This window comes from Anguilla anguilla, chromosome 9 (assembly GCF_013347855.1).
Source record: "Anguilla anguilla isolate fAngAng1 chromosome 9, fAngAng1.pri, whole genome shotgun sequence".
In the NCBI taxonomy this organism is placed as follows: domain Eukaryota; kingdom Metazoa; phylum Chordata; class Actinopteri; order Anguilliformes; family Anguillidae; genus Anguilla; species Anguilla anguilla.
Genome location: NC_049209.1, coordinates 15108516 through 15134254, shown reverse-complemented (window position 1 = coordinate 15134254; position 25739 = coordinate 15108516). Strand labels below are relative to the sequence as shown.

Here is a 25739-nt window from a genome sequence, read left to right as displayed (position 1 = left end):
GAAAATGGACGAAAGAGCTGTCAGATTAAAGCCTGCAAGGTTATTCAAGATGTTTTTAATGCTTTAACAGAGACTACATTTTGGTGTAGTGATGTGGGATTGACTAGGATAGAGGAGTGTCTCTGTTTTGTGCACAAGAGTTTTTCACTGGTTCCCATAGCACCTTGGTATTATTCAGCCAGGACTGAATCCTCAGTCTTGCCCTGCAATGCCCCCCCCATTAAAACACTGATTTTTTGATGGGCTGCTGAGACATGCTGATTGTTCGTACTCCAGGCCTATAGTTTGAAGCCCCGCACCAGCTGCCCAGGACCAGCAAGAGTTCAAAAGCTGCCTAACTGCTATTGGAAAGGCTGCTTAGAATGAATCGTTACCAGACTTAATTTTACATGCTTTAATTTATACATTTGTCTCAGTGATGAATAGAATATTATTTTAGTGATTGTATGTCTAGCAGTGGTGAAGGTATGAAATTTTCTGCAGGTACGGATGGCAAGGTCCGCAAATCACACCTAGACTACGTTGTGGGTTAGTGCCGTTTCTTTTGTTCTGTCACGCATAAACTCGGTCAGATATTTATGCACTGGGCTTTTGCGTCGCCTGTTCTCTTCTGGGCCAATTTGTGGTTTTGGTGGCGACGGTCTGTAAACAGAATTTGCAAGCAGCGCAGAACATTGCAGAACAGTGTAAATTTTATAGGTAAATGTCATGTTGGCTTCATTCATTCCCTGCTGGCCGTACAGTTGGTGTGAGAAACTCTTGTTTTGTTTTTGTTGCCAATGTTTATTCCATGTTGTGGTCTACCATCTGCAGACAACCACAACGCTTTCAGTCATACATCCAGGCATGTTTTTCCTTTGGCATGGCAGATGGCGACCCAGATGTGTATGTATATGCATATGTACGTATAAAAACCTACATTACAATATCTTAGAGGCACAGGAATTTTAATTGCCCATATATTGTGGTGAAATATTGAAATATTTTATTTCAATATATTTTCATCATATTTCCGTTCTGAAAGCGGAAATATAGGCCTAAGAACAAGGGAGAAATATGCACTGGCATTGAATGACTGTAGAAAAGGTTTTCACCAGTGAAAATGGAATTGCGGGCTTAAAAACCTTGTTTTCTGACCTGCTAAGACGGCACAATGGGAATTTTTCTGAATTGCCATAATTGCATGTGCATTTGTGGGTGTCCCTAAGATGAGGCACAAAATAATGGGAGGGGATTATGGGAATTGCAGGCATGGACGATTTATCAGTAGCCGATTGCTCTTGATCACCTGTTAGTTACGCACTGAATTGTACGTGTGGGACAAGAGTGTCTGCTTTGTGCACACAATGGCTGCAATAGTAGCTTGCTCAACATCAGAGACATCAGAGAAAAAGAGAATCCAAAAAGATTGTCTAAGGATGGTTTAAAAAAAAAAAAAAAAAAAACACCAATAATGTAAATAGGTAATGTGACATCATGAATACTGATGCAGTGAGGTGTTGCATTTAAAAAAAAAAAAAAAAAATTTGCAGACAATGATAAATGAAAAGTGGCAAACTTAATAATACAAGGCTACCTTGGCCTCACCATGCACCGAGGGGTTTCTGTCTTGCTTTCTGACTGTGAGGGCGACATCTCCCTGTCCGTGACAGGATAAGTATTAAGTAGGGCTGTCATTGTTGCCATGCCAGCCAGTTCATTAGCGGGTTCAGCTTGACTCAAAATTCCATTCCGAATGCTCAGTAGTTCATTTTGACTGGGCATCTCCTGCAGCAGCAGGGCTAGGAGGGATGATTTGGGGGATTTATTATGGCTGGCTCTTCCAGGTCTGTAGCTGGTCCTGTAGTAGTTTCAGAGGGCACCTCTGAAATGTAGGTGTATGTGCAAACAACTGCGCTAAGCCATAAATGTACAGTGAGCTCAATAATGTTTGGGACAAATACTTTTTTTTTCTTCTTCTTCTTGTTTTGGCTCCCCCTGATTTGTAATCAAACAATTCTCATATGGTTAAAGTGCTGACACTGCACTTTAATTTAAGGGTATTTTTATAGACTGGTTTCACCATGTAGAAATTACAGCACTTTATATACATTGCCCTCTTATTTCAGGGCACCATAATGTTTGGGACAAATTGCTAAACACAACTACTTTCATTTACATAACATTAATATGTCCCCAAACATTAGTGCCCTGAAATGGGGAGTGTTTATAAAAAGTGCTGTAATTTCTACAAGGTGAAACCAAATTGTATGAAATATCCTTAAACTAAAGATGAGCGTGTGCACTTTAACCACATGTGAATTGTGTGAATACAAAGCTAAAATTCTAGTACAGAGCCAAATCAGAGAAATGTATGTGTGTTGGTCCTAAACAGTATGTAGTATCAGTATCATTGTACTTTCAGAGCTGTCCTCCAGGGTATCAGTTCCACCCACCACGCCTTCCACCTGAACGCACTCTTGAACATAGCGCATTTTTACGTGCTGGTAAGACGCTTCAACTCTGCAGCAACCAACACCAAGTTCCACTGGTGAGAGGTTTTCTCTGCATTTTTGTGGCATCCTGCAGGCACACAGGAATATACTGTAAGCGTGAAGCATTGTCTGCCTCATATTTCTGCAAATTGACAAATTGTACCCAGTTTTGCGTTACATGTGAATCTGTGCCTGTGTTAGTAGATCTGGTCCTAAGCCATAGAAATAGCATTGCCTTGATTCCCCAGCATTATTATTTGCAAAATAGCCTATTTGTTGAAAAAACAAATGAAGAATACAAACAACAGGAAAACATAACTACACTTTAAATGATTTATATTAAAGTATAGTTCTGAACCATAAAGTGAAATTGAAATTGAAATTGCATTGAAAGCATATAAACTGTCTTTGAGGACAACTCTCCTGAATGACAATGTACTCAATAATGAGCTGAAAAAAAATGATACAAATATTTTTGGAAGTAGTGTTATTAAAGCTTAACGCATTTATGGGCAGAAAGTAACATCTTTCAGAATGTTGGGGAATGGACTTGCAAATCGTTTGGAGGCAAGGTACTGTAGGACACACTTTTGAGCGGTGGGTGTGGTCGTCTCACAGGAATGAGTAAATGACAACTTCCCTGTATGTGCGATATGTATGGAAACTGGTGGGCCATATGCCTCAATATCACACATTTTTTCTTGACATTTCATTCTCATATATCAACAGAGTAATCATGATTAATAAACAAAGGGTTTTGCAGGTTTGTTTATAATTTTTTAAGTGGATATCTGTTTTTTACTGCAGTTCTACACCAGTATAATATTTAAGTCCATCACAATCAAGGCTTTTCAAAAGAAGTTGTAATTAGTTGTATCTCGATGCATGCTGTGTAAAAACAATGTAGTGAGATGACACTCCAAAGGCCAAATTCGCTGCTGCTAACTATTTCCGTTATCCAAATGTGGAGCTGTCCAATCCAGCCCTGACACTGCGCACTGCATCTGTGAAGAGCTTACGGAAAGCTGTCGTGCGTATAAACGGGTATTTAACCTAATATACTGTATAGCGTGTGTGAGTAGCCTACATAGTCGAAATAGTGAGGGAATGGATAGGTATTGTCTGCATGCAAACCTTCTGGTGATTCTATTCTTGCACTGTTTGAGGATGAGCACTGAGGCGTCAGCAAATTGTTGCTCCGCAATAAATGTCAGGCTCAGATGCCTATTAAGCAGCTAAGCGCTTGACTCCCAGCTGTAATATAAAGCACAGAATTCAAATCTCTGGTACAGACTGAATGACAGAAGCTGTTTAAAAAAATCGTTTGGGACTTAAGGAAGAAAACTCTGCACTCCAAGCAGAAAATTGAGCGTCGTGTACCTGTTTTCAGAAAGGTATGAGTGGATATCTTGAGGTCTGTGCAGGGTTCTGAGGGTGTATTAGTGCTAGAGAACAGTTTCTAATTTGAAAACATGAAATTGCTTGTGTTTCTCCCCCCCCCAGCACGGTATATGGGCTGTTCCTTTCTTGGAAATGTCATAACAAAGGTATTGTGAACCAGGGTGTTGTTGTATGTGTGGGTCATCATACCACATATTAATGTTTGTCTAATATCAGAAAAAGGAAAGTGTGCTCTTATTTGTTGCTCATCCAGATTTTGCCCTTAAAGGGCTCTGGCGTAAGCTACAAAGCTCCTTGAGCTCGGTGATGATGCGATGATGTTTGTCTGCCCAGCTCTCTTTAATGGAGATATAGTGATAACTGACCCTTTTGTATTATTTGAGCCTTGTTGTCCAGTCACTGGAATGAGCAAACCCCCTTTGTGGTTGAAATTTGAATATGAATAACAAATAGGTCTATAGTGCACTGTTTTGGTAAAACCCATGTAAGGATTTATTTTTTAGGGCAATTGAAGTTAAGATTTTTCAAAATGTAGCCTATTCATTTTCCCCTTTATTTGGAATTCATTTCCATCTCTTCCCGTCCCTTCTTGCTTGGGTTCTGGAGAGAGCAGACTGGCATGCACATCCTCTGAAATGAGTGCAGCCGGCCCAGTTTCTCCCTGCAGTCCACCTCCTGAACTGTGCAGGTGTGCAGCTGTTGCTCTGGGGGACTGCGCATTGTGTGCAGCTGACGCATGTGGCCCACCTGGGCATGGGTGGACTCTCGGCAATAGCTGGCAATGGTAGGGAAGCAGCTCTGGGCCAGGGGGACATCATTGCATGGCGAGCTAGCTCTTTGGTTGGATGCTCCATCCAGGAGCCTAAAAAGAAATGACCTAAGCTTAATGACCCAAGTGTTTGGGCAATGAAGCATCGCCTTGAAATGGGACAGCTCTACGCTTTTTACCCGACACGATCACGGTGGCGCAACTGCCAATCCAGCAGCCTTCGTCCCACATCTGGCTGTAATGTGAAGCCTGAGCTCGTTAGAAACCATGTGCTCTATCGCCCCAGGCAGCCGTGGAGTACTTTACATGCAAATGTTGACGGGAGGTTGCAAATGTTCCACCCCCCCCCCCCCCCTCCAAATCTCACCCATTATTTCATTTTGTTTTGCCTTTGTCTGTGATGTGCAATGGTGTTCTCCATTATAAAAGGCATATGTCGACCCCTGAGGGCATGGGTGAAATGAGAAAAGATGACATTAGCGCCACCTCCGCCACCTAGCGCCATCGGTGCGTGCCGTTCGCGGTCTTGGCTCATTTTCCTGCGCGGCTGTGCCCCCTTCTCCTCGCCGTAAAAAAAAAAGCGAAAGTCCGGGGTCCCGACAAACGTGTTGAACGGCTTCTGTAGAGGAGGGCTGGACGTGGCGCTCATCTGAAGCATCTCTTGTTTAGCTAGCGGCTGCACGTGCTCGCGCTTCGGCGGCAGTTTGTTTTAATGGCACGCGGTCCGACGCAGCTAAACTCTGAAATGCCGTCGCGCCTGCGGGACTGGAAGTAGCGTCGATGTCCGGGATGCCCTACATCTTGACAAGCGGACGGCGAGCTTCAACTTCTAATTGGCCTCCCTCGGTTCGCTCCACGCTTGGGCTGCTGGGAGGAAGACAAACACGTTGCTTCACAACTGAGCTTGGGGGGCAAAATGGAGAATTCAGTTTCTTTTCACAGATTGAGAAGACCTGGCAGGGATCTTTCTTTTTTTTTTGCTGTAAAATTGGTTTGGGAATCTTTTATGTAATTGATCCCTCCTACTCCTCCCCCCTCCCCCCCCCCCCCCCCCCCCCCCCCCAGTGGCCTAATTTCTGCAATGATTGGGGTGCCTGATTAATTCCTCATCATCCCCATAATAATCAGTCACATGCCACCCCCCCAGCTGGAAGTCTAGCTGCAAAGGTTCTGCCCTAGATTTTTGTCCCGTCAAACAGTTAGAGTTTTTCCTCTTCTCTTGTGTCGCTCTTGCTCCTGCTGCTATTACTTCTGAGTGTGCTATTCACACTCCACATGTTATTCAGGCTGCTATTCCTTATGTTCACTTAGCACACCTTCTCCCCTGCAGGCTTTACTGCTTAATGCACGGAGAGAACACGTTGTGTTCAGCGGCATAGGCAGCAGGGGAGACGGGGTGGGGGGTGGTTGTACATGCCCCCCCCCCCCCCCCCCCCCCCCCCAGTATAAGAAACTTTTAAACTTGTTCTCCTCAATAATTGCAAAATTGTCGTGGACTTTTATTTTGAAAGGAATGCTGCTGGAGCGCCATGAACTAGTCCACCAGGTACAGCACATATCATTCCTTTTATCAGACCCAAATCTCCCCATTCAAATTGTGCAGTCTGTTCCAACCATCCAAATATAGGCTACAAGAACTGGAGACTATTTAGCTAATTGTTATGACTTACTTATTGAACAGTTTTTTGCGCATGTAATGTCATTGCATTTTTTTAGATTTACTTCCCATTGCTTAGGGGAAAAGAAACACTAAAGCAGCATGCGACAACAGTGCTGTCAGTCTTGGTCTTTGCTTAATTGGTGGCAACTGATGTGGGCTCTGTCGACCTCTTGCTGAGGGATGACCGAATTGCAGGTTTTTAAAAAAAAATACACCTGCCCTAGATAAACCGGTGTCCCTAATTGTAGGACGTCTCAATTTAGGCTTGCAGTGATTCAGATTAGACTGGAGATGGCATTCTCTCATGAGAAATACAATCCAGCACTCACGGTACAGGCTATGTAACAGAAATGTTGTCTCTTCTAACAAAAGTAGATGCTTCTGTTCTTACTAGTGATCTGATCTCCCGGCATCATTTGTACCGAATTGGCTTTTCATAACCGAACGATGCATCGCTGTTTCGTTTCTGTGGCGTGCGTCTTTGTCATGGCTTTGCATGCGTTTATGCTCCAGTGACTGCGGCAGGTCCCGGGTTAAAAATGGCTAATCTGATCTGGCTCTGTCGTAGAACTGCTCTCCGCCCCGACTCTGTGTAAAGTGGTTTTTGTTCTGCGCCAGTGGACTGTCGCCTGTCAGGGCTTCCATTCCGCGTTCCCCTGACTGTAGCTTTTACCTCGGTACAAGCCCGCTCAACGGGAAAGCAAAGCTGTCAAACCCGCGTCTGCGCTTGGCAGTACGCGGGCCGCGTTTCCGGTTTAGTGTTGTCTGCGCATTTGTGCTCATCACGGGCGTAGACTGATTAATTGTCGAGACGCAACGCAGAGTTTGAGTGGGAACTCATAAGGCTGACTGCACGCAGGCTTGGGAAGACAGAACGGTGTCAGAAGCAACACACAGCACAGCGCGTGACTGTTCTGTACCTGAGCTTACCTCCCTGCTGCACATTCGCACATGCACACGTACCTGTATATATGGCACAGCTGTTGCTGGGGCTCGGGATTAGGGAACCTTCTGTTGTCTGCTGTCATTCAGCTCATTAAAGGAGGCCGACATTGTTTCTGAGTGGCTTTAGCTCCATGGGCCGGGGCTATCGGAAAATGAACCGATGGGTCCGAAATAGCACAGAACCATTCGGAAGCGGCGGCGGGCATGCGTTTAACAGAACGCAGCTAACCGAACAACCCTGGGGGCTGAGCCTGTGCCAGCACATGAAGCAAAGGTCACCACTGCACCAGTGATGTTCAGCCTCAGAACGTATCTCATTTATGACCTCGCTCCTGCAAGGTCCCATTCCCCAACCCATCAGCAGGGCAGCTTCACAGCAGCCCAGTCCGCAATTAAGTAACTGACGGTACTCTTTGTGTACAACTGGTTCCTGCAGTTTTTTTTTCCTTTTATTTTGTTCTTTTATTTGTTGTTCTTTTTATTGTCGCGACCGAGCCGGTCGTCCTTGGCGGCCGGAGGTGGCAGGCTCGAAGTCGGCGCGGGCAATTTTCTCCCGCTGTCTGGCGCGGCGGCGTGAGGCTGTCAGACCCGCGCGGCGGGCCGTCCAGTCAGAGCGGCGGCCCGGCCTGGCCCAGCGCGGGGGCTCCTAATTTAGCGCGGCGCGCGAAAGGTGCGATGGGAATTAATTTCACGCCCCGTTAACTCTCAGATCAGCGACCGTCACCGCCGCGAGCGCGACCTTCTGGCCTTCGTTCCGGGGCGATCGGGTGAGTGAGAGAGAGCCTGGCCCCCACACCGACGGGACTGAAACCTGCACGGCGACTGCCGGTCACACGGGGATTCCGCCAAATTGATTGGACAGTGTCATTATTCCACCTTACTCCACTGGCATTTAAACAACACAGCGACCCCCTAAAAGTGCTTTGGTCCAGTACTGAGAAACGAGGTGTCTGCTACGTCCCGTGCTGTTGCTGGCCCCACCATCACACTTTCACTGAGAAAATTGTCAGCCTTTGTCAAGATGCCACGGATATGGCCCCTTATGATATGGTCTGGTTCGGTCCACTTCATGTTGAATAATGTGTACACTCGATTGATGTGCAAAGCAGAAACACATAGCGCACTCCAAATGGACTGAACAAATGAATGAATAAATGAATAAGTAAACGGTGGCCGTATACTCCTGTAATTATGTGTTATCTGGATGTGTCGCGCTACAATATGCATGAGGTGCCTAACTTGCGTAACATGCAGATTGAAATCTTAAAACAAGTCATATTTCGCCGGCCTGTTTTCGGAGAAGCTTGGTTCTCGTTCTTTCCTTCCAATACTGTGAATAAAAGCCGCTGCAAGGAAGGAACATTTGTGTATTCATCCGTTAGCTTAAGGGAAATGGTATTACTGCTGATGCAACTCGATGAAAAGTGCATAAAACACGCTGCTAATAGTTTAGCTGCTTTGCAAGTAACACAGGCCTAAACATTTTTTTTTCCTGTTTTCCCCAGCACTGCCGCGCTTGTAACGTGTCGGAGAGCAATATTTGAATATGGAAGCACAGAGGGGAAAATGGCAGAATGAGTTGCTGCTTTTCTAATTACGCGTGTAGGTGAGTTTTAAGCCGATTACGCGCGTGCATTTTGAGCTTTCTCCCCCCCCCACATAAAACAGAAACGGGAATTAGAGGGATCATTGTGCTATAACTGGGGGATTTCACCGAGTTTGGAGAAGGCTGGCGAGTTAATGTTACGTGACGAGCACATTCACTGCACTGCGTGGAGGTGTTGACAGGGACAAAGCAGTGGGTTTTAGTCTTTCATGTACCTTCCTTTGGGGTGGCAGTGTAGTGTTTAAAAACAAGCCTGGTACCTTCACCTGAAATTGCACGGACTTGTCACAAACTCGGACCGGGGGGGTCGGGGTGGGGGCGCAACTGCCATTTCCAATCATATTTCAGGCTGAAGTGTGGCAGAAACATCCGGCTGATATTATTAGCTGTTATTGCTGTCTGTTGCCAAATGTTATTTATCACTGCCTATAAAAGATGCCCTGGCACTTGTTGTAAACTACCTGGTGAAATGCATTCACCCGTGTTCCTGCGATTGTGTTTATGCCAGGGCATTGGGGTCTGGCTCTAAGAAGAGGCCTCCCTCTATGGTTCGGTCTGTAGAGTTTAGCCTGGGAGCCACTGGCCTGCTAGTTTTTGTTGCAGTCTTAAAAGCAGGCATCCGTTAACCCCAGGAAATGAGGTGGGGTGAGCTCTAGCTGTAATGAACTGCTTTAATTGGTCAATTAAGTGCCGAACAGGATCAGATCAGGGCCAGCTCCCGCTGGTGTAATCTGTCCCCCACTGAGTGGTATCAGCTGCTTCTCTCTCCCTAAATTCCCTGTCCTCTTGGAAAGACTTGACTTTTGGATTTCCGCCCCATCTGCATGGTATTTGCTCTTCAGCCTCTCCCCTCCTGCGGTGCGGTTCGACGTGCTGGGCAGACTGACTGACGCTTTGGACAGACTGACTGACAGTCGGACCTGGAGAGCTCTTCGGCGGCTGCTTCTAAAGGGCGCGCGGTGGGGGGCGGCCGCACCTCTCGCCGCTGATCTCCACGGTCTCCGAAAAAAACAAGACGGGCCTCGTCACGCCGAACACAGGACGTGAAATCGGATGAAGCTAAAGGCTCGTTCGCGGATCAATGCGCCCCCGAGCCCGGGCGCGACGCGTCGATGAGATTCCTCACACGCGGCCGGAGAAAGCGGCGGCGGCCGGAACGCGCGAGGCGAGCAGGATCGCAGACGGTCCGGTGTGATTACGCACCGCGCCAAACCGACTCTTTTTGCTAATGCAAAGCAAACGGCTCTTTAGCAACGGCGCTAGGTGAGCGCTCTGCCCCAGAGTAATTGGGCTGCTGATCTTGTTTTGAACATTTTTATAATGGGTGCGTCACGACCCCCTTCAGTCATTCGGTCAAGTGCATCATGTCAGTCTTATTTCCCAATAAGTCCAGTAGGCGCTAGTGCTTCTAGCAGTGACACAGGGTTTGCTGCGAGAATGAGATGTTACATGAAGTCTCCACGTGGCTGTGGTCATTTGCTGAATCAGCTGTACTGAAGTACCTGATGCTGCAAAACTGAAGGCATTATGCCTCAGAAAGGAGAATGTATACATTACAGGCACTTTAGTTGATATTTTTTTTAAATATTAGCCTAAAACTAGGAATATGAGGGTTGTTGAGTTTAATTAAATCAATTGAACCCTTTATAACAACCCCGTTGAGCCTCAGTATTTTAAACGGTGGACCTTTATCACCCCAGTGCAGTTGCTTGATTATCTCATGGTGTGGTACTGCGTTGTTTGTTTGGATGGATGCTTATAGTATTATTTATATTTCTTGTTTTACCAATTGATGAGCTGATGATTGTCTCCTGGTTGATATTTTAACCATCTGTTACCTGCTAAAGAAAATGTGCTGTTCTTGCTTTTTCAATGAATCCATTTCTGTGCACATTTGGCTTAAATTGGAGATCAGTATTAGCTACTAATATTCAATACAGTTGATAGCAGCAATGTTGCACATAAATGACTGATTAAAGGAAATTTTGTCAGTTGCATTTTGCAACATGAATTATGGTTTTGGTGTTAAAACACTGGTAGTTTTCTGAAAAAAAAGTGTACATTTCAAATATGATTCTACAATTGTAATCTTGTGTAGGCTTTTGTGGGGGACATTTAATTCAAAGTTGTGAAATTTAATTTGCTCTTGTCTCTTTGGGTAGGCTATATGCTGTTTAAAGACGACAGATGCTGTTGATTTAAGGATTTAGGAAGTGTAGTTTGAACGTAGCAGCAGGGCTAGAAAGGGAACTTGCATGCGTCTGGTGAGAATGCAGCAGTATCAGGTAGGAATTTAATTGGACCAACTTAAAGGAAATAAAATCGTACAAATGGTTGTGTTTGTAGTATTATGGGCTAGTCATTCACCACGTAAGCCTTTTCACTGCATTCTGCTGAATGCGAAACACATTATCTGTGTCTGGATTATTGCCAGCTATTTGTTATCTGATATGTTTTTTGAGTAAATCGGTTGATGTGTTCCATATGTAATCACTGCTGGCTGAAGTATCTTGTCACCAGCATCTTGAGCAGTTAAGGCTGATGAAAACATGTTTATGTTCCTCCTACTTTTAAATGCTTGCACACAAACAAGATGCAGATTGAGTTTGTGGCCATTTACTTTGAATGGTTCGCTTTCCACAAATATATTCAAGTGACTTCACTTTCAGCAGTTGAGACCTCGCAAATTCCATGTCTGAATTTTCAATTCAGTTAAAATGATTATTTTTGTAAAAGAATCAGTTGTCATACAGTACATTACAAAAACAAAATAAGTCGCTTGATCTAATGGATATTTCGAAAAGCTGCGGTATGTGAAACCATGCTCAGGTGTCCCCCAGTATCGAGTTTGAAAACCCCTGAAATAAAGAGCTACTTCAGTTTATTAAAATACGAACATGAGATCCTTTGCAGACTTGTCGCCTACTTTTATCACCAGGTACACTTCACCCATCAATAATGACTGAACTTTTACAGAGTGTGATTAGACATAATGAAGTTCCTCTATGTGCGAATGCGGCTTAGGTGAGGTGTAAGGCATACGTCTGGGAATTTTCAGAAAGGAAGCTGACATCCATTATAATTGGAAATGTCTTTCTTTGTGGAAATGTCTGCCTTTTCAGGGCCATTTGATGAGGAGGCCTTGATTGCCCATTGACAGTGATGCACGCTAGGCTTCCTCTCCCTTCAGCCTGCCTGTCGGTCTTCGGTCTTCAACCCGAGTCTGAACTCCGGAAGCGAGTTCCTCTGCCCCCGGCCTACCTCCGCAGCCCAGAGTCGGGCGAGAGTTCGGCTGCACCGCGATGCATGCGCGCCAACCAGGGGCGACACGCAGTTAAAAGACCCGAGCTAACCCCGTCGGGCCCCGGTAAATCAGTGCGCCCCCATTTGTTGACGGTTTGGGGGGGAAGGTAGGGGGGGGAGGGGGGTGCTCATTGTTCTGTTTACCAGCTAATAATGAACGCCCCGGGAGCACCTTCAGGGGCACGGTGCCGATGCTCGTAAAGTCGAAATTGATCCTCATTTCGTCTAATAGCTTTTTCAGCACAGTGAGCCCCTCCTCCTGGGGGGGGGGCGGCTGCAGGCCGAGGGCAGGGCCCGGTTTGAGGAGGGGGGGGCCGAGAGGGGTGAACTCCGGCTCGGGAGACGAGACCTTGCGGCGTTCGGGCCCCTGTCAGAAGGGACGGGGGGGGGAGGCGGGGAGGGGTGGTCTGGGCCGCCTCCAGTGGGGAAAGGTGCAACCTCGCTTAACGAGGTGAACCGCTTAATAATTCGGACGCAGGGTGGGCCCGTCCGCTCGCTGCACTCATCATTGTCAGGTACGCTCGCCCTTCCCTGCAGACCCATTGAAAGTATTGGTGCAAAGCTTAGACTGACGCTCTTAGACGAGTTTCCGGATAGGCTGTTAAAGCAGCAGCCAAATGAAAAGCAGCGATCTCGTAGCAATCCCTTGCAGCAACACTTTCCTCAGTGTTCTGCATGACTTGTGCTGAACTTTCTCTTATTTAGCACCTTTTTAGCACTTCTAAAACTTTTTTGCATATTTTTGCTGAGTTTAGATGCAGATATCCTCTTTTGGCTCCTTTGGCTCTAATTAGCAAGCACTTGGAATCCATGTTTATGGACTCCCTTGTGATGTCATTGTGTTGCGTTGGCTCAGATTAGTGTACAGGTGAACTCAGGTCTCCCTCCCTGTTTGCGGCTCTCTTAAAATGAATGATGTTCAGGCTCCTCAGCTTTTAGGAGTACCTGGTCTTCACAAAAGGTGTAATTATAGATGAGTGATTGTAAGTGTGACGTGAAAACAAGATGAAGGCAATAAACCAATCTGACAACAAGAAGGGCCTCCCAGCCAAAATGCATCGTATATAGATTCTTCACCATGCGAGCAATCAATTTGCAAGAAAGCACAGTATGCAATCGCTTCATCTCTGAAATAATTGAAAATCAGCATCCCTAAAAATGACTCTGATCAGTACATTAATATTACTGTGGTCAGTAAATTAACATACCTCAGGGTAAGACATTAACATTACTCAGGTCAGTACATTAACATGCCTCAGGTCAGTACATTAACATCCATCAGGTCAGTACATTAGCATACCTCAGGTCAGTTCATTAGCCTACCTCAGGTCAGTACATTAACATACCTCAGGTAAATATATTAAGAGTCTGATAAAGATGTACAAAGCATACATTGCGAGGAGTGTTGTTCTTTGCCAGTATGCGGGCCATTCTTCTATTACCTCTGAAGTGCTTACTCCTCAGGCGAGAGGCGGTTGGAATTGGACACAGTGGAGGGTGGCAGTGGTAATCTATGTAATTGTTTAGTGGCTCACGCGAAGGCTGTCTGCATGCCAAACAGCTTCTTCTCTCTAGCTTCAATCCTTCAAAACGTCTCAAACCTTTTACGAAGCGATACTTCGCAAAGTTGTAATCCAGCGCTTGTGGCACTGTTGCTGCTGGTGGTGATCATTTTACGTAGTTACTTTCGTTGAAAATTTGTGTCATTGATCGTGTATTTCTAAGCTGTTCGTTTAGAGCTGCCACTCATCCTTCTGCCTTTTGAGTTGTGAAGTCGGCACACCAAAAGAAGAGTCACTTAATTTGCCACAGTACTGTTTGCCTGGTAATGACCCTTTCCCACATGAATAAACCATTGCATTAATCGCCGTTCATTAATTACAGATATTACTGGACTAATTTCAATTTCAAAATAAATGAACATAATGTTTTTATGTGTTTAATAGGAAGGGCTGACCTTTACAATTTTCTCGTTTAATATTAGCTGAGCTATGAATGAATCTGCTTTGATTTATTCAACTGTTTGATTATAAAATGCAAATGCAGAGAGCACCCCCCCCCCCCCCCCAGACTTTCAGCACACATACCCGCTGGTATATTTAGCGCACACTGTCCCTAATTTCCCCTTCGAAAAAACAACTGGGGAAAAAAAAAAAACTACTGACAGGATAAAAGGTCAGATGGACCCCCCTTCTAAACCAACTGCAGATTTCCCTGAAAAGCGTATTGCATTTTTTGTGTGTGTGTGTTTGTGTGCGTGCGCACTTCTTGCTCTTATCGCTGCTGATCCTCTTCACGATGTCTGCAGAAATAAGTGCAACAGCCAGGCTTCTCTGTGGCAAAAAATAGCCGATCAGACGGGTCCCGGCTCTGGGTTACGAGGGTAGTGTGGGAGGCTCTACGCTACCGCAGCCTATCACCGTCTCGACCTTACTGTTAGTGATCAGCACGACGGTGTAAAATCAGCATCCAATGGTTCACGGCTGTCAAGTACGGCTATTTGGATATCCGTTCCGCCGTCTCCACACATGCACCCGCACACACACGTGCACACACACACGAAACAGTCTTTTTAAAAAGAAGTAAAACCGTGGGTTAAATATTTGCAAGGTAGTCGTTAAACTAATGTGTACACGATATTTATAATTGGTTCAATTTGTCTAATTATTAAAAACTAGGCTTGTTACTGGCAAGGCATGGTCATCATAAAATGGTCAAAGCATGTAGCCAACATGAGTAGGGCTGTGCTACAAAATATCATTAGGAATTGCATCATAGACACTAATTTGAAAAGCCGGTGGCATGAACATCGAATGTGCTCTCAGTGGGCCATCCTAATAGGTGCCATTAGCCTACATCTTCCAGTGTAATCAAAAATTATAGAAATATTTTATCTTTCTGTGAGGTTTCCCCCCCTCCATTTCTGAAAAATATTCCTTCCATGTAAGTCTACAAACATCCAGGATGGTTTTTTAAAAATGGTTCCCTGTGGAGACTGCTGGAACAGCTCGATTACCGTTCAATGCAGGCTGGATGGAAGCACGTATAACCCTCGGCTAACAAAAGGATGGCGCTCCCTCATCCTTTGCAGGCTGCATTACGTTATACCTGTACCTATGCCTGTAAAAGCCGCACGTCGCCATAGCTCGCTAGCAAAATGAAATTGCGAGTAGCGCAGGAAACTGCCATTGACAATGGGAAGGCAATCATAAGTGCTTTTAAATGTTTGCTATATAGCAGCGTGTGCCTTATACCAGATGATACTTTGCACAGCAATGCTTGTAACTTCACTTGCAGCATTATAAAGAATTTACAGTTCCAAATGGAAACGTAAGTAAAAGTCATTCATGCTGACAAGCTAAGGGAATAGTGTTTTCTTGTGTGCTTAGAGGATGTTCAGGCGCATCCCTACTTACGATAAGTGCTCTTGCGCTAATATTCTGGGCTGGATTGATGTGGACCTTGAGGCTCGCAGGGATACTCTAGCTTTGAGTTCGGATGTCAGAGTGACTCAAGACCCGAGGGAGAAGAGTGGATTTAATTTCTTCCAAGTGGAAACTCCGTGGTGGTTCGTTTTTTTTGCTCCTGCAGAGTACTGTCAAGGACATAAGAAATAAAATAAAATATCTTTCTCTGTGTTTGTATATATAGTGAGCTTCATATTGTTTGGGGCAATTTGTCAACATGAGGATCAGAGCTGTGCCAATGAAAAGTCAAGGAAGCCATTATGAGGCAGAGAAATAAGAAAATAAAATCAGAGACATACGCCAAACCTTAGAATTACCAAAATCTACTGTTTGGAACAACATTATGAAGACAGAGAACTCTTAAGCTCAGTAATCACAAAGGCTAAGGAAGATCTCTATAGTTGATGATAAAATAATTCTCACCTTAATGAAGAACAGAACTTCAGAGTCTATCCTGCAAGATGCAATCCACTAGATAGCTGCAAAAACCGGATGGCAGAGGTTGCAGCTTGCTCAGCAGTGCTTAAAAGAGCCTGTAGAGTTCTGGAAAAAGGTTTTGTGGACAGATAATACCTGTCTCACTGGTCTCAGATTGATGGCAAGAGCAAATTATGGAGTCCAGAAGCAGCTACCCATGATCCAGAGCCCCCACCCCCCCATCTGTGAAACATGGTGGTGGGGGTGCTATGGTCTGTGCGTGTGTGGTTGCCACAGGTACTGGCTCACTAGTCATCATTGATGATGTAACTGCTGATAGCAGCAGCAGAATCTATTCTGAAGTGTGCAGAAGCATCTTATCTATTCACGTTCACCCAAATTCCTCCAAATGCATTGGACGAGCATCAAGGGAGTTTTTCAAAGCCAAAAACTGTAAAATTCTTGACTGGCTAAGTCATTCCCCTAATCTGAATCCAACTGAACATGCTTTTCATATGCTGAAGAGAACTTTACCTAAGGCAGCTAGCCCCTGAAACAAGCAGAAGCTACAGGGGGCTGCAGTACAGGCCTGGCAGAGCTTCACCAGAGAAGGTACTCAGCACCTGGTGATGTCCGTGGGTCACAGACTTCCAGCAGTCATTCCATGCAAATGATTTATGACAAAGTACTAAACATGACTACATTTCATTTACATAACATTAACATGACCCAAACATTATGGTGCCCTGATCTGAATCAAAACGACAAAAAGTGGGTGATGAAAACGAAGTGCCTTGGACCCGCCTCCCCAGCCCCAGCCACGTTAAACGGGGGAGAGGAGCCTTTTTCCGTTCGGCCTTCTGGGATCGCTCAGACGGGATTTTCACTGTCAGAGAAGCAAACGACCTTTTCTGTAGGGCAGTGTATGTCGGACGCAAACATCTGCTGCTTAAAAGGCAGATTTTCTTCCCTCCCTTTTGGGGTGAGGGGGTGGCAAGAGAAAGGTCGGGACAGTTTTGGATTTTTGTTTTGAGCCATACTTTATTTGAATGGTCGTCTGGATTCCTTGTTTGTAGGCTGAACAGAATGTTTGTCTTTCCAGCTTCCTCATATAATTAAAATTCTGGCAGGCTAGCTCTGAGTTAATAGCACGGTTGATAATGTTTAGCTCTTAAGTTTTATTTTATGTTCTTTATTTCACTGAATGTAGACACTTCTTGGCATGGGGATATTTACTTGTGCAGGAAAACTACCCCTGTCGAAAAACCACCAGCTCTATGAAATTACTCTGGGTGTCAGCCCATGCGATCAATGGCACATTGAAGTTCCATTTACATTTGAACATTTGGCAGAATCTCTTATCCAGAGTGATTTACAGATTATATTTTTGCATAGCGCCCATTTATATGTCTGGATATCGACTCAGTCAGGCCCTTTAAGTACAAGCCTAGTTCCCTAACCATTGTGCTGTGCTGCCATCTTCTGAAAGTTAGTGCGGTAGAGGGTCATTGTCATAATCTGCTTAAGTAGAATGGGTGTGTGGGTGGGAAGAGTGGACCATTTGTTGTGCTCAAATGCAATTTAATATTCTCTAGTTGGAATATTCAGTAATGTCTTCATGTAGATAGAAGAACAACTTAGCCAATTATTCCAAATACAGACACTGAGAAGTAAGGAAGTGTGCTGTTAACATTTTCTTTTATAAAAAATTCATTGGTCATTATTCATGTAAGCGCCATATTTGCCATTTTAATCAGCCCAGAACACTTAACATGGATATGGCAGATTTGCATTCCTGGTTACTGGAGGTGGCTGCATTTTATTTTGGTGCTTGGTACTGAGGTACTTTTTGTTTGTTTGGCACCTCTCTGATTTAGCTAAGTCATCTTCAGTTTGTAACAAATGTTGGTAAAGACCTGATGTTTTGTAGAATTCACAGTTCTGCATTTTTTTTAAAGGAAATAAATGTTTAATTTTAATCACATTTAAATTGAAACTGACAAGTTTTTCTTATCCGTTTTCACAGTGGAGAAGTACCCTCCACAATGCATGGCCACTGTCCTGTTTATTCTGAATGTGGGATAAAATATGTAAATAGCAACTATGAATGCAGTAGGACATGCTTGCATTTAAAAGGCATATTCAGAATTTGAATTCCTAATGCATGCATTTACACATTTAAAATCTCCCAATAATCTGAATTTGCTCTGCATATAAATGTAGTCATTGTTTATTGGGGTAATATACCTTTGTATTGAAAGTGTGCGCGAGCAGTGCTACCCAAAGAAAGTATGCATATATGAATAAATTACAAGGCTAATTTTGTCTCTGGGCCCTTTCAGTATCTATTGGTACAGACAGACCACTTGTTTCTTTAGCCTTCAAAGAACTGGGATTCTGAAGGCCTTATTTAGTGTAAATCTGTATGTTACACAAAAATGTGAGTATCTACTATGCACGCCCACCCCTTCACCCTGCCCCCCCCCCCCCACCACACACACACACACACACACACACCCCTCATGGCGGCACTGTTTATGACACTGTAGCGCTAATCAGCTTTTTCCTTCCTTTCAGTTTTGCATATTTACATGTTAGCAATAGGTTACAAGGAGGTAAGAAAAAAGAACAGCTTCACAAATTAGTTTGTGCAGTATTTATTAAACACGGAAAATGTCTTCAAATGCATGGTAACACGGCTACCTAAATTAGCCCCACAAGGTAAAAATGGTCCTGATTGATTTCAATTAATTAGAGCCTTAGAGGGAAAAAAGTATTAATTAGAGAAGACATCCAGCAACCGTTTTTTTTGCAAACATCACAACCAGCGTCACAGTCCAGCAGCAACACCAGCACGGAGAGAAATTAACCTGCTCGTCCCTGTGCGTGTAATGCAGTATTATGAGTCCTCTGTGCAGAAAATGGTTGCGGACATAAATAGTTTCGCCTCGGGTCTGCACTCCATCCCCAGGCGAGCGCGGCCACAGCCGGATACACCACCCTCCGCGGCGATCCCAGGAAGGAACGGACAGCCGGCAACAACCGCCATAAATGTTTCACGTGAAAAACAAAAGGTTACATTTGCGCTGCTTTAAAAATAAAAATAAAAATAAAAAACCATGAGTCGAGGCAGTCAACCTCCCCGCCAGTCCAAAGCGTCCGCGACCCCAAAGGAAGCGAGTTAAAGCGGGGACGCGTGCTTTTAAAACTCAGCCCGACAGCCCAGCGATGCCGGGGCGTGCCAGGGGAAGGTGCAGATGGGAGCGCGGGCCGTCATTTCTGAGATAATGTGATGAACCGGTGACAGGATTTAGCCACTCTGCGGCATTCCGTCATCCTGAGCGCCACCGCCGCGCACTGGAACACACTTTCAGTCCTCTGAGCGCTGCACATAATGAGCAGAATTCATTCGCCAATTTGTTTGGGCTGCGACATCTGTGCAATTAAAGCTTTTTAAAAATCCATCTCGGAGAGGTAATTTGTCCTCTAAAATCACATTTGTGGTGCTTATATTAGAGGGTGTATTTTCTTTTCTAATGATCGAATAACTTTAAGGGAATAAAAAAAATTAATTAAGGAGTCCGTCCACTTTCCGGTGAAAGGCGCACAATGTTTTATTAAGCTTGTCTGAAAGCGCTGTGATTGGTCAAATCGCCAGTGATAATGAAGCGTACGGGCCTGCAGGTACAGCGCAGCCAGGTTTCCTCACAGGCTATTTTGTACTAAATCCATTGCCCTTAAACAGTCTCGCCGCGGTTGATCTCATTCCCAGACTCTGAGCCCGTGGCAAACGCGGCGTTGAGAAGAGCTCTTCTTTTCCTGTGTGCCCTGTCAGTGTTGGAGCAGGGACAGTCTGATTAGAGCTGTTTACGGTCTGTCTGTAATGACCCTGGGCTGTTTGTAATCACGCATTGGCCTGCCCAGCCTGTATTTTACATCAGGGGACCCCAGTTATTAACCACCAGGGGCCGGTTTCACACAACGATGTGAATCTGAGGGCCAGCCAAGAATTTTCTGTGCAGTCCTCAAGCGCAAATGGGTCCATACGAGTGCACTAATATGTTTAACATTTATCTGTAGTCCATGTGAATGCTAAAATTTCACCTAATTTGATAGAGCATTGGTAAATTTTCTGCTGGGGGTGAAGGGGGATGCAAGGTTTTACAGCCTTTTTTAAAGCAATTAGCTAACAAATTTATATAATGGGGAAATGCTATTTGAAACATTTCTCTAAATTGCTCTTGTTTATAATGGCAGTGCATTAAAGGCCCTTTGCTGTTATTAAACAAAAAGGGTGCATTGGGAATTTAACTAGTTTGAATTAATACCTTTTTTTTTGGAATAACAGAAACTTTTGGATTGGATGTTGAATTCTATACTAGACTTCTATGTCAGTGCATAAACCTGGCACCCATTTTGAACCATATACCATACCACCTTTCTTACCAGTTTAACTGTTGATTCCCATGTGCATGGTAGCTGGCACCAACGTTGGACACCCTGCATTTCCCTACCATGGTAGAACAACAACGACAACAAAAAATTGAGTACGCTTTATTGGCAGTCAAAAGCTTATTGTGTTGACCCGCATTATGCTGAGCCACTCATCTGGATTTATGATTCATATCCGAGTCGCACAACATTCAATTTTAATCCGAGTTATCATTAAAGGCTTTATTGCAGATGCCTTGGGAACCGCGGACAGGCCATTTATTTACTTTTTGCCGGCTGATTTGGCCTGAAGGCTGCCAATTGGGAGCCTCTTTACGGTTGTTGTATCCGTCGTCTGCGTCATATGTACTCTCGGCTTTGGTCGTGAACACATCAGATATTTTCCTTTACGGGCTTTACGGCCACTCTGGGATTTCAAATTGGATTTCATTTCGCGCTTCTGTCCCGTGAAATATTTAGGACAATCTGAAATATGAACGACATTCTGGTGTTTTCTGAGTTTTGTGAAGAGGCAGCGGGAATGTGAACCCAGCCGCCATCGTGATTTCAGCAGGGACGGCGAAACTCAGATAGTCCGGGCCTCGGCGGACGTACGCATTACCTAGGGTGCGGGAAAAACGCACGGGCTGCGTTCTCTGCGGGATTCTATTTGCCAGAATATTCCGATGTCAAATTACGACTGCGCTTCAAGCGCTCCGCGTGACGCGGCTCGCTCCCGAGCTGCCTCCGTGGGAATTGCCGGGAATGAACTTGGCTTTCGGTAAACTCGCATAATTTGCGCCGCTCAAAAAGAACAGAGTTCTTCATCCGTCCTGTCTCTGCAGGCTGGCTGTCTGTCTGTCTGTCTGTGCAATTTTTCATGAGCGCTTTGTCGCCCCGAACTTAAACTTTAGCGCAAATTAAGAGCGACGCGTCCCGTCGCACGTGGCCGCACCCGGTCGTTTCCGAGAGTTTGCGGCTTTCACGGAAACCCACGGATAAACAAAGGTCACTGCGTTGGGGCGATATTTGGAACGTCAGACACAGAAACCATGGCCAGAATATATACAATAAGAGGCTGGGATTTTTTTTCAAAGCCATGTAAAATGCCAAACCGCATGGAAATGCGAAGCGACGGGGGTTAAAGGTGGAACAATTCCATTTCATCCTCCGCGCGGCCCTTGTGGCTGAGTGGCGGGGAGCAATTTGTCATCGGGACAGAGACCCGAGTCCCGGCTGCACCAGATTGTGTCCCATCATCCCCCGCTTGCTGGCTGTCACGGGGATTTGGCGCGTTTGCTCGGCTTTATTTTGTCCTTTGACACCGATTCCCAGCAGGTAGCCCCGCTCCCGCCGAGCGGAGGTGATGGTGCGGTGAAATAAGGCTCTGCCGCGGACCGAGCGGAGCTGCTGCTGGAAACGCAGGGCCCTCTGACACTTCAGCAATGCGGACCGCGTGCGGATATGCATATGAACTCCAGAGGCGTCGACACAGCGAGGCAAAGCCCCCTGGGAAATTCGCAAAGCAACCTTTTCTCTTTGCCGCTGATAGCGCTCAGATATTACGTCTGGCTCACACCACCAGCTTGTTAAAGTAGCCGAAGGCCGTACCTCGCTTGTTACTTTGCCCGTTGTCTTTAGGATCACGTTCTCCTCTTCTCCTAAATGGGTGAGACTGATGTCGACAGTTTGGAGGGCTGATGTCTGTACTGTCTCTCCTTTATTCCACATTTTTTTGCTTTTATGTTTTCAGTTTCCGGTGTCTGCGGCTAATTGCGGCTCATCTCCCTGATGTATTTATTTTTGGATTTGATATGTACATTATGCATACAGCAGATGTTGGCTCACTTATTTTGGGTGTCACTGACTGTTTTCTTTCTTATTTCTCAGCCTCATAATGGCTTCCTTGACTTTCATTGGCACAGCTCTGGTCCTCATGTTAACAAACGCCAGTGACACACTCCAAAGGCAATCAGAAGGCTAGAATCAAAACTAGATACTGAAAGCTCTCTTATACCTGCACCAAGGTAGCATTTGAACACACCTGATTAATCAGAAATACCTGTGATGCCATTTGTCCCAAACATTGTTATGCCCTGAAATGAGGGGACTTTTTATAAAGTCCCCCCATTTCTGTAATTTCTGTAATGCTGTAATTTCTCCATGGTGAAACCAAAATGTAGAGAAATGCCCTTAAATAAAAACTGAAAACTTTCACTTTAACCACATGTGAATTGTTTGATGTTTAAAATTGTGTACAGGGCCAAATCAAGAAAAAAATGCATCTTTGTCACCGACATTGTATATGTGTGTAGAGTGAAGAAATTTCCCACAGCACCACATCTTGAAAAGTGCAATTTTATTAGTAAGCGGGCCTGTCGGTTTTAAGAGACCTTCAGCAGAGTCATACATTTGTTTCTTGATAAAATTGCACTTTGACACAGTCTCAGTGTTATCCTTATCTGATGATTACAATATGGTAAAAATGCTAATATCAGCCTGACAGACCAGCCTGAAAATACACAGGTTGATCTCTTGTAGATAACCTCTAACTCCTCAGTCAGTGCCTGTAGTACTTCCAGTTGAATCCTTCTGAATGATTTGTGTCAGTTGACTGGTTTTGATCCAATTGACTGGCATCCTTTGCTTTGGGAGTTGCACCCACAAGTGACGCTTCCATCCATTGGTTTCTTGTCACAGGAGGCCGTTTGCTTCTTCCTTTTTTCCCCAGAACAACCAAAAAAAAAAAACATGGTGGGACAGAGGGAAGGGGGTTTTTACTGGATATCGAGTGCATCGACCTGCCGTCTTTTAGGCCGAGCAAAACAATCGGGCACAGAAGAAGCAATCTCTGACCGGCTGAAAAACGTCTCCTCGGGATTTCTTCGATGCGAAGCTCACGTCGGCGCGAGGGCCGGTTGCCCGCTAAACCACTGCCATTTGTTTTAGTTTGCGCGAATGATTGGAGCTGTCTCCCCAGATGACTTTTTTTGATTTTGAAATGATTTCGTCTTCGGAAATCCATTATGGCGAGCGGGTCCGCGAACACGGGTACCGCGCGGCGGGGGCAGCCTGGCCCAGCGTGCAGTGCGGGGTTTTTCCACCGCCTGGGCAGCTAAGCGTCCGTTTGTAAGTGCGGTGACTGATGGGAGCCTTGGAGCAGGTCTTTCCTCAGCCTGAAAAAAAGGCATGAAACTTTAAATGACTCTGGCCATTTTGCTGGTCACTGATCCCACCCCCCACCCCTCCCTCTCCCAAAATTCCCTTCAGTGAAAGAAGAATCTCTGAGGATTCACTCACCGTGGCTCTGTGCAGTGCAAAACGCCGAAACGCTTGGGTGTTGGGGAAAATTGAATCCTCTTACCCGGTACTTACTCACTTTAAAACTGGCAGTACTGTGTAGTTCTGTCTTCAAAGGTCCCGTCCTCGGGTCGGACGCGTGGCAGCGTTAGGTTTCACCGCCATTATTTTCCACGCTGTCGGAGAGCACATGGGCCGGCCGGACACACACACTTTTCATTCGCTCTGGTAAAACGGAAAGCCCTCCCCTCTCCCGCCCCCCTCTCTGCAGCAGTAATTTATCGTCGTGGGTGTAAACGGAATGGCAGGTGGTCCGGTCTGCACAGTCAGCGCCGCATCCCCCCCCCCCCCCCCCCCCCCCCCCCCGCCCCCGAAGGTGACGCCCGTCCTGTACGCGCAGAAGGCCGCGGGACCCCCCCCCCCCGAGAGGCGCCTTTCCCGGACAGGTCCGCCATACCGCAGAGAGCCGCCTCCCAAGGCCCGCCGGGCGGCTAAATGATTTATACCATTTCTGATTTACTTGGAGTGACTCGCAAGGCCGCCCTGAGAGTCTTAAGAGACGAACGGACGAGGGCACGGAGCACGGGTTAGCGAGCGGCGCATCGGCGGTCAAGATGGCGGTAGATTTAAGTCCCTCTGTCGGACTGTCGATAAGCTCTGCTGTACTCTGGAGCCGTATGTCCAGGGGACATGCTGCCATACTCGTAGATCTTGTAGGAAAGGGTCGTCTGGGCGTGAGAAGAACCTTTAATCTTTTTGACTTTTTAATTTCAATGTATTCAACTCATAAGCAATTGGATTGAGGACCTTGGTACTAATCTCTTTAGCATTGTATTAATGTGACCATCTTGGCTTGGTCATCATGTACTTTACTGTGGTTATATCTTTTCATAGGTAATGTTTTATTGCGTATTTCCTCAGAACATGGTCATGAGAAGATTTATGGGCTTAAAAAAAAGAGAAAATTGATGCTGGAGGGGGAAATGTTTTTGAATGCTTTCAGGTTTCATTAAACCCATGCATTTTTCTGGTATTGACAAAGTATAAGTGTGTCTGTGTGCAGTAGAAGAGATTTTAATAGCCGATTTCGGTACACAAAAGCCTTTGGGGGGCAGAAGAGTTAAACCCGACTCCAGCTGGGCAGACCAGGTCACGGAAGCGCGCCCCATCGCCTTCTTCCTCTCTCTTCCTGGCCATGTACGGTTTTATGAGTGAATTACCTGCCATCTGAAGACCGTATCCCTCCGTTTGTTTATGGCGTGAAGCTCTTCCCTTGAGCGGTGACGGGCGTTAATGTCCCTGATGGAAAGCTCTCGCGCTGGCAGGGAACCGAGGGGCACAGAAACTTTAGCGAGCTGTGGAAGTCGTGTTTCTCTGCGGAAGATGGCCCTTTCTCCTTAACAATGCCCGTGTACAGGGTTCATCCCATTCGCCAGTGCAGGGGCATTTCAGTCAAGAAAGTAGCATTGTTCTTTTATCTCGTGTCAGGAAAAGGGCATCTCGATTTCAGCTTTGTTTTGTGGAGTGCAGGATTTGCTGGCTTCCAAGATTGTCGATCAGTTTTAAAGCAGCATCTTTGACCAGGAAAATATCTGAAGGAGCCAGTAACCTATATGATCCACCGAACGCTCTAATGCCATTCTCATGTAAGACGTGTGTTTAAATTCATAGCCAGAGCACGTGTTTCACTCTGGGCGTCTGAATTTTTGATTAGCCCATTTGATTTGCAGCGCATTACAATATTACCATGTGGCTTGAGGGAAATGAAATGGGAAATGCATAAATGCATATTCTGTGCACTTCTGCGCCGTTGCGGTATAACCTGTTTTGTGATTCTTTTAGCCTGAATCGAATCATGAACCGCTACCAGCGGTTAGCTCTGAACCTCGGCGTACGTAAACCACCGCAGAGAAGCAGGGACCAGGCAGGCTCAACACCCCCCCCCCCCCCACCCCCCCCACAGGAG

General features: G+C 45.6%; 1 protein-coding gene across 6 annotated transcripts in view; it reads left to right on the top strand.

Moving 5' to 3' along the window:
• LOC118235548 (ecto-NOX disulfide-thiol exchanger 2-like) overlaps window positions 1-25739 on the top strand; it is a 176798-nt gene that overhangs the window by 13286 nt on the left and 137773 nt on the right. For 2 of the 6 annotated variants that reach the window (XM_035432988.1, XM_035432992.1), the window contains exon 2: window positions 2405-2530. The exons of 3 other annotated variants lie outside the window; for them this stretch is intronic. The gene's annotated coding sequence lies outside the window, so the exon portion shown is untranslated. Of the gene's footprint in view, window positions 1-2404; window positions 2531-8754; window positions 8856-25739 lie in introns of all 6 variants that reach the window. One more of the 6 variants, XM_035432990.1, reaches the window with a different exon arrangement.